General features: G+C 40.5%; 1 protein-coding gene across 2 annotated transcripts in view; it reads left to right on the top strand.

The window, feature by feature from the left end:
• Nucleotides 1-23: 23 nt before the first annotated feature.
• The window catches only part of LOC118369398 (bone morphogenetic protein receptor type-1A-like), a 66,753-nt gene continuing 53,928 nt past the window's right edge, over nt 24-12,848 (top strand). For both annotated transcript variants that reach the window (XM_052498490.1, XM_052498489.1), the window contains exon 1: nt 24-307. The gene's annotated coding sequence lies outside the window, so the exon portion shown is untranslated. The remainder of the gene's footprint in view (nt 308-12,848) is intronic.

Below are 12,848 nucleotides of genomic sequence, written 5' to 3'. Positions count from 1 at the left end.
TGGCACATACTTGAATTATCCACAGAAATACTCCCACCGCGACCCGCTCCCCCTCAAATGGTTGCGCACTCGCTGCAGTGATTTGAAGGTTTTGGTCTGGAATGATCTCTTCTCGCGCAGGACTGGGTATGTGCGCTTGATCAAATGACATAGTCGGAGCCTGAAACATAGCAAGGAGAGCTGGGCCGAGGTAACAGAATATTTGGAAAATATACACAACATTTTGCAACTTCAATACGAAATATATAGATATAAGGGAGTGATCGCCCGGAACCAAAAGGATTGGCCACATCTGCTGGAGAAAAAGGTGAGGTGGGATTACATCTTGGCTACATCATAAACCTGTGAATTCTGTTCTGACTTTGTGGAAAAAGTTTGTTTTTGCTTCTGAAAAATAACATAATGTAGCTAAAGAAAAGTTGTATTCGTAATAAAAGTTGCTGTAGTTTTATTTTTGTTAGACTATGTTGGCAGTGTTTTGAATGTAGCCACTTGTTTGCCAGAGTTTACTATAAGTGAACTAGATTGTTGGCGCTAGCTCGCTAACGTTAGCTTAGCCACTTAACTCGTTTTCTAGTAACGTTACTTCGACTAGCAAACCTAACACTTAACTTTGATATTTACAGAATTGGTTATCCAGAGTATTATGTGTTTATTTTTTGCCTCTAGTTTAAATTGTTTTATAAATTAATTCACTCGTTACACAATGAAAGTTGTCTTGCTAGTTAGCACAGAGCGGTGCTAGCCAGCAACAATTATTGTACTTAACTGCGCTTCCGGAGACACTGTAACAATGTGTTACAAATTGTACTGAGTGAATGTCATGAGGTTGGACCCATTTGTATCAAATTATGATATTAATCAAGTCTTTGTCCCTTTCTGCGGAGGTTGACTGCGTTTAGTTAATAGTCAACATTGTTGACAAGTAACATTAGACAATATCTTTGAATTTACTTACTTACAAGTCTAGCTAGTAGGCTAAAGCCTAACGTTCCTAAATGTATTGATTATACATTGCTAACAGTAACTTTAGTTGTTCACTGATAATAACAGTCAGTTGTCTCAAAGTAGGCCAATTCATTGTTCTGTCGTTGTGAGTGTGTTTTGTAACAAGTGTTGACGGTCCAGAAGATTGAAGAAGGCATAATGTTACCTACCACCTCAAGTACTGATAACAAATAATCATCCAAGTGGGCATTAATGATGCTTATGTATAGATAGGTGTTACACACAGGATATTTTTTTTTGCATTTCAGAACATGTTGCTAATAGTGTAATGATAGTGTTTCACACTATTACTAACCCCCCAGTGTTGATTGGCTGAGATATTTGCCTATTGATTTCTTCCGCTGGGGGGGGTATTTATTTTAAGTGGGAGTTGAGCCTTTTTTACTTTGGGATTTGGTCCAACATTTTACAAACACCTGTAAAAACAAATGTTTAATTGAAAATATATTTTACATATAAAAAATCTATGGTACAATAATTCCCTACACTAATCCTATGTGTAGCGCTATTTAAATAATGAGACTTCACATCAGCTCTCAATTAGCTAGCTATAAGCACACACGTAGTTTGAATGAAGGGGTTTTTAAATAGTTCAGAAAATAATGACAAAATAAAGTTTTAAATAAATAAATTAAAATGTATATCTCTGTCCTGTAATCTATGGCTTCTGGTTGGGATATGTATGTACGGTTACTGTGGGGACGATGTCGTTGATGCACTTACTGATGAAGCCGATGACTGGGGTGGTATACTCCTCAATGCCGTTAGATGAATCCCGGAAAATATTCCAGTCTGTGCTAGCAAAACAGTCCTGTAGCATCTGCGTCATTGACCGAGACACTGGTACTCCCTGCTTTAGTTTTTGCGTGTAAACAGGAATTAGGAGGATAGAATTATGGTGGTCTAGAGTTTTTTTTATTTTTTCTCTCTCCTCTGGTTGCACATGTGACATGCTGGTAGAAATTAGGTAAAACTGATTTAAATTTGCCTGCATTAAAGTCCCAGGCTACTATGAGCGTCATTTCTGGATAAGCATTTTATTGTTTGCTTATGGCCTTACACAGCTCGTTGAGTGCGGTCTTAGTGCCAGCGTCGGGTTGTGGTGGTAAATAAACAGCTACGAATAATATAGATGATAACTCTCTTGGTAGATAGTGTGGTCTACAGTTTATCATGAGGTACTCTACCTCAAGCAAGCAATACCTCAAGACTTCTTTAATATTAGACATTGTTATTGGCAAATCGACACACATCCCCGCCCCTCGTCTTACCAGACGTAACTGCTCTGTCCTGCCGATTCACGGAAACCCCAGCCAGTTCTAGATTATTTGTGTCGTCGCTCAGCCACGGCTTGGTGAAACAGAAGATATTACCGTTTTGAGTGTCTCGTTGGTAGGATAGTCTTGATCGTAGATCATACAGTTTATTTTCCAGTGATTGCACGTTGGCCAATAGGACGGATGGTAGTGGCGGTCTACCCACTCGCCGACGAATTCTCGCAAGGCGCCCCAAACTCCGCTCCCTGTATTTCCGTCTTCACGCGAATTACACTGATTTGGGCCTGGTCTCGGGAAAGCAGTATATCCTTTGCGTAGGACTCATTAAAGAAAGAATCTTTGTCCATTTCGAGGTGAGTAATTGTTGTTCTGATGTCCAGAAGCTCTTTTTGGTCATAAGAGACTGTAGCAGCAACATTACGTACAAAATAAGTTACAAACATTGCGAAAAAAAAAAAATAGCACAGTTGGTTAGGAGCCCATAAAATGGTGCCAGGTCAATGGTTGAATTCCCTGTTGACTATCATCATTGCTCATCATAAATTGTTCTATCAACATGTAATGTGATAAAGTCCTCAGGGATTATGAAAGTATTAATTCAGGTTTTTGGTCCCTTGCTAGTTCATTTGTCTGGATGTGGTATGTGTCCTAAATTGAAATTACAGTTGTATGGCACAATATTTAATCTAATGTTGTAGGCCTCAATTATACACACCACATTCAATCAGTGAACCTTGTTAGTGAGACACCTTCAAATCTGGTAATACACACACTCATACACACACTACTTCAGTAGAGGTCTGCTTTTCACAGGGAAAATACTCAGTGTCTCCTCTCTCTCATGGGGTGTCAGTCACATCTGAATGGAACGTTTTTGGCCATGCTTTTCTCATCTGTACAAAGTGAAAAGCTGGTTTTAATCTGAGCCTGGAGTGGGATGGCACTGCATTGTGCTACCCGCAATCCAATGCTGAAGGCAACCTTGGAGTGAAAGGGGTCTGGAACGTAGGGAGGTCAAAAACCAGATGGAGGACCTGACTGTGAAACTGTCTACTTTAAGGGGCCTGGAGGAGAGGCATGGGGTAGGAGAAGTAGATTTATAAAGGGGGAGGAAAAATAAATTAAATCTAAAGTCTAACATTATACATATGCCAGACAGCTGAACATTCTATGGCTTACCCCGGGGCTCTCCATTACTGAAATAACACAGGCCAGTAGTTGGGGAGGGAGACTAGGTGAGGATAAAGAGGTAGAGGAAGAATGGCTAATAATCTCATGGTGAGGATTGTTCCAAGTATTCAAACCATAAGCACTTGTCAATATTTAGACATAGCTGAAAGTCTTCATAGTTCATATAGACCTAAGCCTAGTGTCTCTAGCAGTAATTGTGTACCCAGTATCTTGATCTGACACAGTGACTATAGCAGGAGTCTAGCCCTGCTCTGCAGCGGAGGGTGATTCATTAGCCAGAGCTCTGTTACTGTGAACGTAATGGAGTTTAGACAGGAATGGGCATGGATTCAGTAACCGGTACATAATTCCGATATGATTTATATGCACATGATGTACAGATCAGAGGTTTGCTGTTTATCAGGAGGATATAGCTAGATGGAAGTATCATCTTTTTAATAGAATGATTATCACGCATGGGCCATTTGTTTTGTCTCCCATGCTCCTGCTCGACAGCTGCCATTGCAGTTTAACTTTGAAATGGGCATAGCCTACATGTGGGAAATCAAAATATGCTTATGAATGTACTTTCATTAAATAACCTACATTGTTTTCATGAAGTCCATTTTTAGTATGTGGTGTGTGTATTGATAGAACTATTTATTTCCTAGAAATACAGTTGTTTTAGTACTAAAGTCTAACATAAACCAGAACTTGCCTGCTCTTGCTTGCTCTTAGTGAGGGGAAAGAGGGAAGCAAAACATTCTCCTGCTCATATATTTTCTCAAGCACTTTAAATCCACAATGCTTGTTTTTCTAACCTCCCTTTATGTTTAAGAATGTCTTTCCCCCTGCCTTGCTTCTGTTGTCTTGCAGCCCTCTCTCCCCTCTCTGAGAGCGTTTCCAATCTGGGGCAGAGTGAGGGATCAGATTGCTCGGGGAGTCTCAAAGGCTTTCTGGCAAGGTGGCAGTGGGAAGGTGGTGGAGATGAAGGCAGGGAGGGAAGGGGCAGCGCACGGATCAAGTTTCACATCCCAACGCCTTCCTCTTTCTGCTGCGCCAACCCCCCTCTCCTTCCCATAACCCCCCTCCCCATCCCCTCAGCCTGGAGACAGAGTGGCTGAGATGGCGGAAGAAAACATGCAATCCTACTCTCTCTCCATACATCCACCTCAGACTCCAGCAGCCTCTCTGGAGCGTAGAGAAGCAGATAAATAGAGACTTTAAATCTAACCCATCACCATTAGAATGTACACAGAGCACTGTTTCAGCCAGAGAACGATGGAGTTTAGGAGTGCTCTAGGCTTGGGCGGTATCCAGATTGTCATACCTTCATACCGACATTGTGCCATACTGGGATATTTGGTAATACCAACACTGAATACAAGGGCTGCTATTTTCAAACTCCTCTGAGCTTTTGTAATCCTAAGGTTAGCAATGCTAACAAGTAGGGGATTCTCTGCTGTTACCGGCAAGCAAAACACTAAGCTAGATAACGAACTTAGTTACTATATTATCAAATCAAATGTAGAACTGCAGAGAATTTAGCACATAATAGTTATAAGATGTCTTGCTGGCAAACATTTAATTGTGAATTCCAGTCTGTAACTAGATCACCTGGCACGTGCCGCACAACATTAAGTGACTCAAGGCCACGGTCTCTCTTCATTGTGTGCTTGTAAATAAACACCACGTGCCTGGGTACTACTTCATAATACTGGGTACTAAGCTTCATAATGAAAAATAATCTGACAGGTGAAGCTATACATATTCAATGTATTAAACTTCGAATAAATTGTTTAGATTGTATTGAAAAAACACCCTGTCGCTCTTTCCAAATACCCCAATATACAGTTTACAGCCTAAGTTTGCTCTGCTCCCCGTAGGCTGTATAAACCTGTAGCAATTCACACCGCACATTTTATTCTCTTGACATTTCATCCATTTGCATTCTGTACACTTTGTTTTCTTGTGGCAAAGATTTATTTACATATGTAACAATTCAACATAAGGCTGGGCGATATGACCAAAATATTAGGCTATATCACTTTTAAAAAATTAAAAAATTCCGATATGGCGTTTCATTTTATGTTTCTGAACAATATAAGTTCTAAATACGTTTTATGAGTAGTGCATGACCCTTGGATGGCAACAAATGAATTCCATTCTGCAAAATTGTAATTATTCGCCTACCTCCTCAAGCTTTTTGCACACAATGTATATAGACTCCTTTTTTTTCTACTGTGTTATTGACTTGTTAATTGTTTACTCCATGTGTAACTCTGTGTTGTCTGTTCACACTGCTATGCTTTATCTTGGCCAGGTCGCAGTTGCAAATGAGAACTTGTTCTCAACTAGCCTACCTGGTTAAATAAAGGTGAAATAAAAAAAAAAAATTTAAATTCTGATTTTGTTTTATACTGAACCAAACGAGGACAACTGACTATAACCATGTTTACAGCCAACCTTTCTTATGCGAATAAACTACATGTCGGATAAAAAAAAAATGACAGGCTTGATGGAAACTGAATATATTTTGTTAAACTTTCCAAATGTTGAAACAAAATATGCTAGACAAGGTGATCTTTTTGTGTCGGTAAAATAAATTATGCGATAAATGTCCTATGGAACTGCTTCTATGGGCAAATATTGATATAATAACCATCATATCGAAGTAAATTCGATGTCACGTTGTGTGGTCCTCCCATTAGGACTTGCTGGGAAAGCATGCAGTTTATTAAACTAAAGATGAAATAAATTATGATCTTCACAAGGTGGTGAAAGTGCAAGGGGGGGATGAGCTTGATGTTCCTTTCCAATAAATATCTAGTCTTATTCTGTTGATAATCAATATTTGGCTGCCGTTTGGAAAAATAGAAATCTCACTTTTGTCCATATAATCTCATGTAGGCTATATGTGCGCTCGAGCCAGCAGCTCACAGACAGCACTGTTGGCTAGAGCGCACGTGCCAATACCAGAGTGGGGCACAGTCGCTATACAAAGCAATAATTTTTTTGGTGCAACCCATCAGTAGAGTTAAATGCAATAAACCCATTTAACATGTATTAATTTTTTTATTTGGTACATTGGAATTTAACTGCAAAACTAATTTGATGTGCACCACGTCATCACGCACAGCCTTTTATCGGCAACAAGTCAGTTGGTGGAAACATCTGGTGGGAATATGTGTGCAGATTTTAGAATATTCACATGAGAATGTTGCCAATTGGATGGAAACCGAGCTAGTGAAGTAATCCAATTTCTTTATTTTTTTTGTGCATTGTATCAACATTTTAGGCTGTTTGTGGATCCATACCGGTATACCTTAAACAACGATATCACCCAGCCCTAATTCAACATGTTGCCTGTAAAGGAATAGCCCATTTAGTTTTTCCAATATTTACACACAGTGTGTGAGAAGCCATTTATCAAGTCTTCAAATGTTTACATCTTCCCTGCACTTGTTGAATAGTGATTGACTTAGAAGGGTTCAGGTGTGCAAACGTTTGTCTTCCATCCATTTCGATTCAACAGCCTTTCATTGACATGCAGTGAAGAGTTTAGTGGCATGGTATAGGTTTGTTCTACATGATTGGTTTAAGAATGACTGGCCTTGATGATATTTACCATGCAAGCTTCAGTTGTCCTTTAATGGTATTGATCTTTCTTTAAATACACTGAGCCATCCGAGTGAATAATTTAGAGCTCACGCTAATGTGAACAGAGGGAGGGACAGAGATTGTGTGGATGGCAACTGAAATGATTTTATATCTTTTAATGGATAAAGTAGAAAAGGCCAGGGAGTTTGTTTACATAGTTTTATATTGGGAAATCCCTTATTTGTGAACTAAGAAAATGTTCTTATTTTGAGCAATGTGATTTTTAAAAACAAGCATTGTATGATGGAGACCTTAATGCTTCTGTGAAAGAATGCTGTTTTTTGGTGTGTTTAAATGTTGAAGGCAACTAAAAGGATAGCATTCCTGGAGAATTCAAATGCTGGAATATTCAGAAACCGGGGGGGGTTCTGAATCTTTTTGTCTTGTTTTGTCTTTGTAAAGAAGAAAAGTTGATAAACAGTTAATGCCTATGATATGATGCAGTTTATCCTCTGTTCTGCTTTCTTTTTCAAACTGTGCCATGATTGTAAATACTGGATTACCCAGATGAAGGAAAGGAGGTGAAGTTTATAGTGTTCATCATTCTTTCTCTTGGAGGGTTTGCATTTTATTTTGGGGTAATTATTTTGCCTGAGTTGTGTGATTTAATCTTTTGAAGTTAGTATGGCTCCAGCTCCTTTCCTAACCCCTGTAAACTATCTCTGTCATCCGTTTCCCACCTGGATTTGACCATACATTTGCAGAATAGCTTTTTTAGTGAGTCTTCCAACCTTTAGAGCATGGGTGGCCGATGTGGGTATCAACGGGCCTTTCTCTCATTTCCGGGTTGGGACATCTGTTTTGGGAGAAATCTGGGAAATCCTATATTCGGTCTAAGGCAAATGGTCTTTTTGCAATAGAGATGGTGCAAACCAAGAGAAAGTCCTGTTGTAGTGTACCTCTGTTTAGAATATGGGAATAAAAATGTATGTTAGGGCTGTGACAGTAATCAAATAAAACGGAAAGGGGATACCTAGTCAGTTACATAACTGAAATGTGTCTTCTGCATTTAACCCAACCCCTCTCAATCAGAGATGGGAACAGTGGGTTAACTGCCTTGCTCAGGGGCAGAAAGACAGATTTTGGCCTTGTCATATCGAGGATTCTGTTGGTTACTGGCCCCACGTTCTGACTACTAGAATAACCGGGTAACTGCTGGTTATGGATGAAGACCATTGTGAAAAATAACTGTCAAAACCGTTCTAAAATGGGCCTACATTAATTTTAGGATTGGTTAAAAAAAAATACTATTTTCATATAGATAAACTATACCTACTAGGGGGACTGTTTATTTCATTATATATATATATATATATATATATATATATATATATATATATATATATATACTGCTCAAAAAAATAAAGGGAACACTAAAATAACACATCCTAGATCTGAATGAATGTAATATTCTTATTAAATAATATTTTCTTTACATAGTTGAATGTGCTGACAACAAAATCACACAAATTATCAATAGAAATCAAATGTATCAACCCATGGAGGTCTGGATTTGGAGTCACACTCAAAATTAAAGTGGAAAACCACACTACAGGCTGATCCAACTTTGATGTAATGTCCTTAAAACAAGTCAAAATGATGCTCAGTTGTGTGTGTGGCCTCCATGTGCCTGTATGACCTCCCTACAATGCCTGGGCATGCTCCTGATGAGGTGGCGGTCTCCTGAGGGATCTCCTCCCAGACCTGGACTAAAGCATCCGCCAACTCCTGGACAGTCTGGTGCAACGTGGCGTTGGTGGATGGAGCGAGACATGATGTCCCAGATGTGCTCAATTGGATTCAGGTGTGGGGAACGGGTGGGCCAGTCCATAGCATCAATGCCTTCCTCTTGCAGGAACTGCTGACACACTCCAGCCACATGAGGTCTAGCATTATCTTGCACTAGGAGGAACCCAGGGCCAACCACACCAGCATATGGTCTCACAAGGGATCTGAGGATCTCATCTCGGTTCCTAATGGCAGTCTGGCGAACACATGGCGGGCTGTGCGGCCCCCCCCAAAGAAATGCCACCCCACACCATGACTGACCCACCGTCAAACCGGTCATGCTGGAGGATGTTGAAGGCAGCAGAACGTTCTCCACGGCGTTTCCAGACTCTGTCACATGTGCTCCGTGTGAACATTGTTTCATATGTGAAGAGCACAGGGCGCCAGTGGTGAATTTGCCAATCTTGGTGTTCTCTGGCAAATGCCAAACGTCCTGCACGGTGTTGGGCTGTAAGCACAACCCCCACCTGTGGCTGTCGGGCCCTCATACCACCCTCATTGAGTCTGTTTCTGACCGTTTGAGCAGACACATGCACATTTGTGGCCTCCTGGAGGTCATTTTGCAGGGCTCTGGCAGTGCTCCTCCTGCTCCTCCTTGCACAAAGGCGGAGGTAGCGGTCCTGCTGCTGGGTTGTTGCCCTCCTACGGCCTCCTCCACGTCTCCTGATGTACTGGCCTGTCTCCTGGTAGAGCCTCCATGCTCTGGACACTACGCTGACAGACACAGCAAACCTTCTTGCCACAGCTCGCATTGATGTGCCATCCTGGATGAGCTGCACTACCTGAGCCACTTGTGTGGGTTGCAGACTCCGTCTCATGCTACCACTAGAGTGAAAGCACCGCCAGCATTCAAAAGTGACCAAAACATCAGCCAGGAAGCATAGGAACTGAGAAGTGGTCTGTGGTCACCACCTGCAGAACCACTCCTTTATTGGGGGTGTCTTGCTAATTGCCATTAATTTCCACCTGTTGTCTATTCCATTTGCACAACAGCATGTGAAATTCATTGTCAATCAGTGTTGCTTCCTAAGTGGACAGTTTGATTTCACAGAAGTATGATTGACTTGGAGTTACATTGTGTTTAAGTGTTCCCTTCATTTTTTTGAGCAGTGTATATATATTTTTTATTTCCCATTTTATTCAACTGGGTAAGTCAGTTTCCCCAATGCTGGAATGGGGGAGCTGTACAGTGTCGAACATTCATAAAATTGCATTACAGGCCATGTGGTAAGCTTATCGTTTATAAAACAGGAAATTTACTGTTAATTCCTTATTTGGTTACATTAATTTCTGTTGATGCATGTATTAATTAGTAATTTTACTGTCCTCATTCTCGGAGAGGAAATGCTGTTTGCAGAGTTCACAACCTGCAACACTTGTGAGAAACCCATTTTGGGTTATTTCATACCATTTACACGCTTCATGTCAGCAATGAACATGTGTCTGGTTTCTCTGTCCTGTTAATGCTAATGGAGCCTGCGTGCCTGAGCGCACAAGTACCTGGCCTCAAATGTAGGGAAGTGTCTGTTTGGCTTTTTATTAAATGTTTTTATTTTGATTGTCTTTTAACTCACCACCACTAATAAGCTGAGCTTCTCAGACATTGTCTTCACCTCACACAGTAATTCAACAAAGATGGATATATGTTACATTTTTACATCCATTCAAATTTATAATGGCTCCTCACAGTATTTGAAAAATCTTTCCAGCGCTCTCCCCCTCGGTAATCGGTGTTGCTGATAAATAGGCTGTGGACAGGCTGCGTCTATCTTAATGATTTTCCTCTTTATACTATAGCATAGCTGTCCCCTTTATACTTGTCAATTCTAGGGGTTTTGGAAATAGCCACAGGATATTTTTTTTAATACATTGTAGCTATTTTGTAAGTAAATGCCTGAAGTCAACTTGTGCAATACATTAGGAGATAAAGCAGGTCTCATACTTCATTTCACCTGTAACCTTATGAAGCTTACTGCTACACCAGGAAAAGTAACTACACATCAGTCAGATAGCTGAATGCTCGTTCGTGAATTCTCATCCAAATGAGAAGTGCAACTGAAGCACGAAATTTGTCTGATGCCGAGCAGAAATTACAATAAGAAGCATTTTAGATCTACAAGATGTTTGTTTTGTGTTTTAGCTTTCTGCTGTGTTTTGAAAAGGCAAAGCCCTGAGGATGAGTTCTCTGCCACTGCTGTCTTGGTTTCCTTGTGGGTTTTTTTTCTCCTTTGTTCTCGGCCCGTCTGCTCCTCCGCCTCTTCAAGCAGCGCAGGCAGGCCTGTTGCCCTAGCGACTCCAGACTCCACACAGACACAGCGTGAACACATGCTGCTCCAGAGCAGAACTATTCTTCCTTCAGACAAGCGTGCGTCAACTTTGTTCATTTGCACAATGTCTCTCGTTTACAATCTCTTGTAAAAGTCCAAACTCACCAAAATGTGTAACTATATGAGCTGGATTGCCTAATTTGTGTTGTTTAGCATATTTAGCTAGCAGCCTCCAGGGGACATTTGTTATTACTACAGCTAATTTTGTTAGCATTCTGATAATAGATGGTAAATTCTACTTTTGGAAAACCTAAGGTAGGCCTCGGTTTTTTTGGAGCTGAAAGAAACGCACACCTGTTAAGTTGAGGTGCTGGCTAGCGGAGTAGAACGCTTGAAAAAGAAGAGGCGCACACTCTAGGAGCTCCGATGCAGTAAGGTTTTTAAAAATTTAAGGAAAGGATAATAAATATTTGCTCTTCTGACAAGCGCTGGTGGCTTTGATTGGCGGGTGTGCGTGTGAGTTCCCTCATTCTCTCTATAGGTCTATTTGTCCGTCCAGAAAGTTTCCTAAAGTACCCTGACTGGACTCCATCTCTTTAAGAAGAATCAAACGCCCCTGTCATGATGTAATCTTGTAAAAGGTCTATTTTCAGTAGCTTAGGCTACATTTTCTCTCATTACGGCGTCCTCTCTTTAAAGAACATATGCCAATGCAATTGCCACCGAATAACGTCAGCAGCAGGGTTTGTGACGTTATACAAATATTTCAGGGAAAGAGCCTAACAAGAAGAAAAATCTTCCTCCCACTGCTGCTGGCCTTCGCAGATTCTGCTGTTACGATCCTAATACTGCCTTTACCGATCTGCTTCCCAGTTATGATTTTTATAAGCACATTTTCGAGGAACAGTTTAACTTATTGTCTTCGTATCTCAAAATAATTGTGGTTAATCGAAATTGTGAAAGTAATGCATATTGCCAACTTTATAAAAATAGCCTACTTAAAGCCAAAAAATAAAAACATTGCAGCCTGCAGGTAGAATATATCCTGGTTTTAAAAATAAATAGTATAAATCACATTGAAACGCATGGCTTGTCTGCAAGGAACTTGAAACGTTGTATCAACTATTAACTTGGCTCAGGCCTGAACCTCATGCTAGCAAACCTGCAACATTGTATAAAATATACATCTGCCAGTGAGCTCCGGACAGACAATGCTGTAGGCTATTTGCGCAAGGGTAAGAAGTAATCAGGTAGGCCTATTTGATGACGTTTCCACCGGATCAGAGCATCCCCCCCCCTTTCACGCTGAGTGGTTATCGAAAGACAGCTAGAAGATGATCAAATGGGCTACGTTGAGGAGCTATTGTCATTCTCAATGGATGTAAAAACAGACTCGGGTCTGCCCTAGATCCAACTATGTTGGTAATTCGTGTCATGTCTGACTACTGCAGTAGGTTACTGCTTGTCCATGTGCTAGCTAACAGCAACAAACCCAGATGAGCTAAATGTGAAAGCATCCCGCAGATATCAGCTTCTCATTAGCTAGCTAATGCTAGCTTTATTATAGTTATTATAGTTATAAAGCATTGCTAACTGTTTAATGTTTTGAAATAACATTTATTTAACACATTATATACATAGACTTGGCAAGCTCTTTGGCTGCAAGCTTTTTTAGCTA

The sequence above is a fragment of the Oncorhynchus keta genome, chromosome 36 (assembly GCF_023373465.1).
Source record: "Oncorhynchus keta strain PuntledgeMale-10-30-2019 chromosome 36, Oket_V2, whole genome shotgun sequence".
NCBI lineage: Eukaryota > Metazoa > Chordata > Actinopteri > Salmoniformes > Salmonidae > Oncorhynchus > Oncorhynchus keta.
Note: the sequence above shows the minus strand (reverse complement) of the source record. Positions and strands in the feature narration are given on the sequence as shown.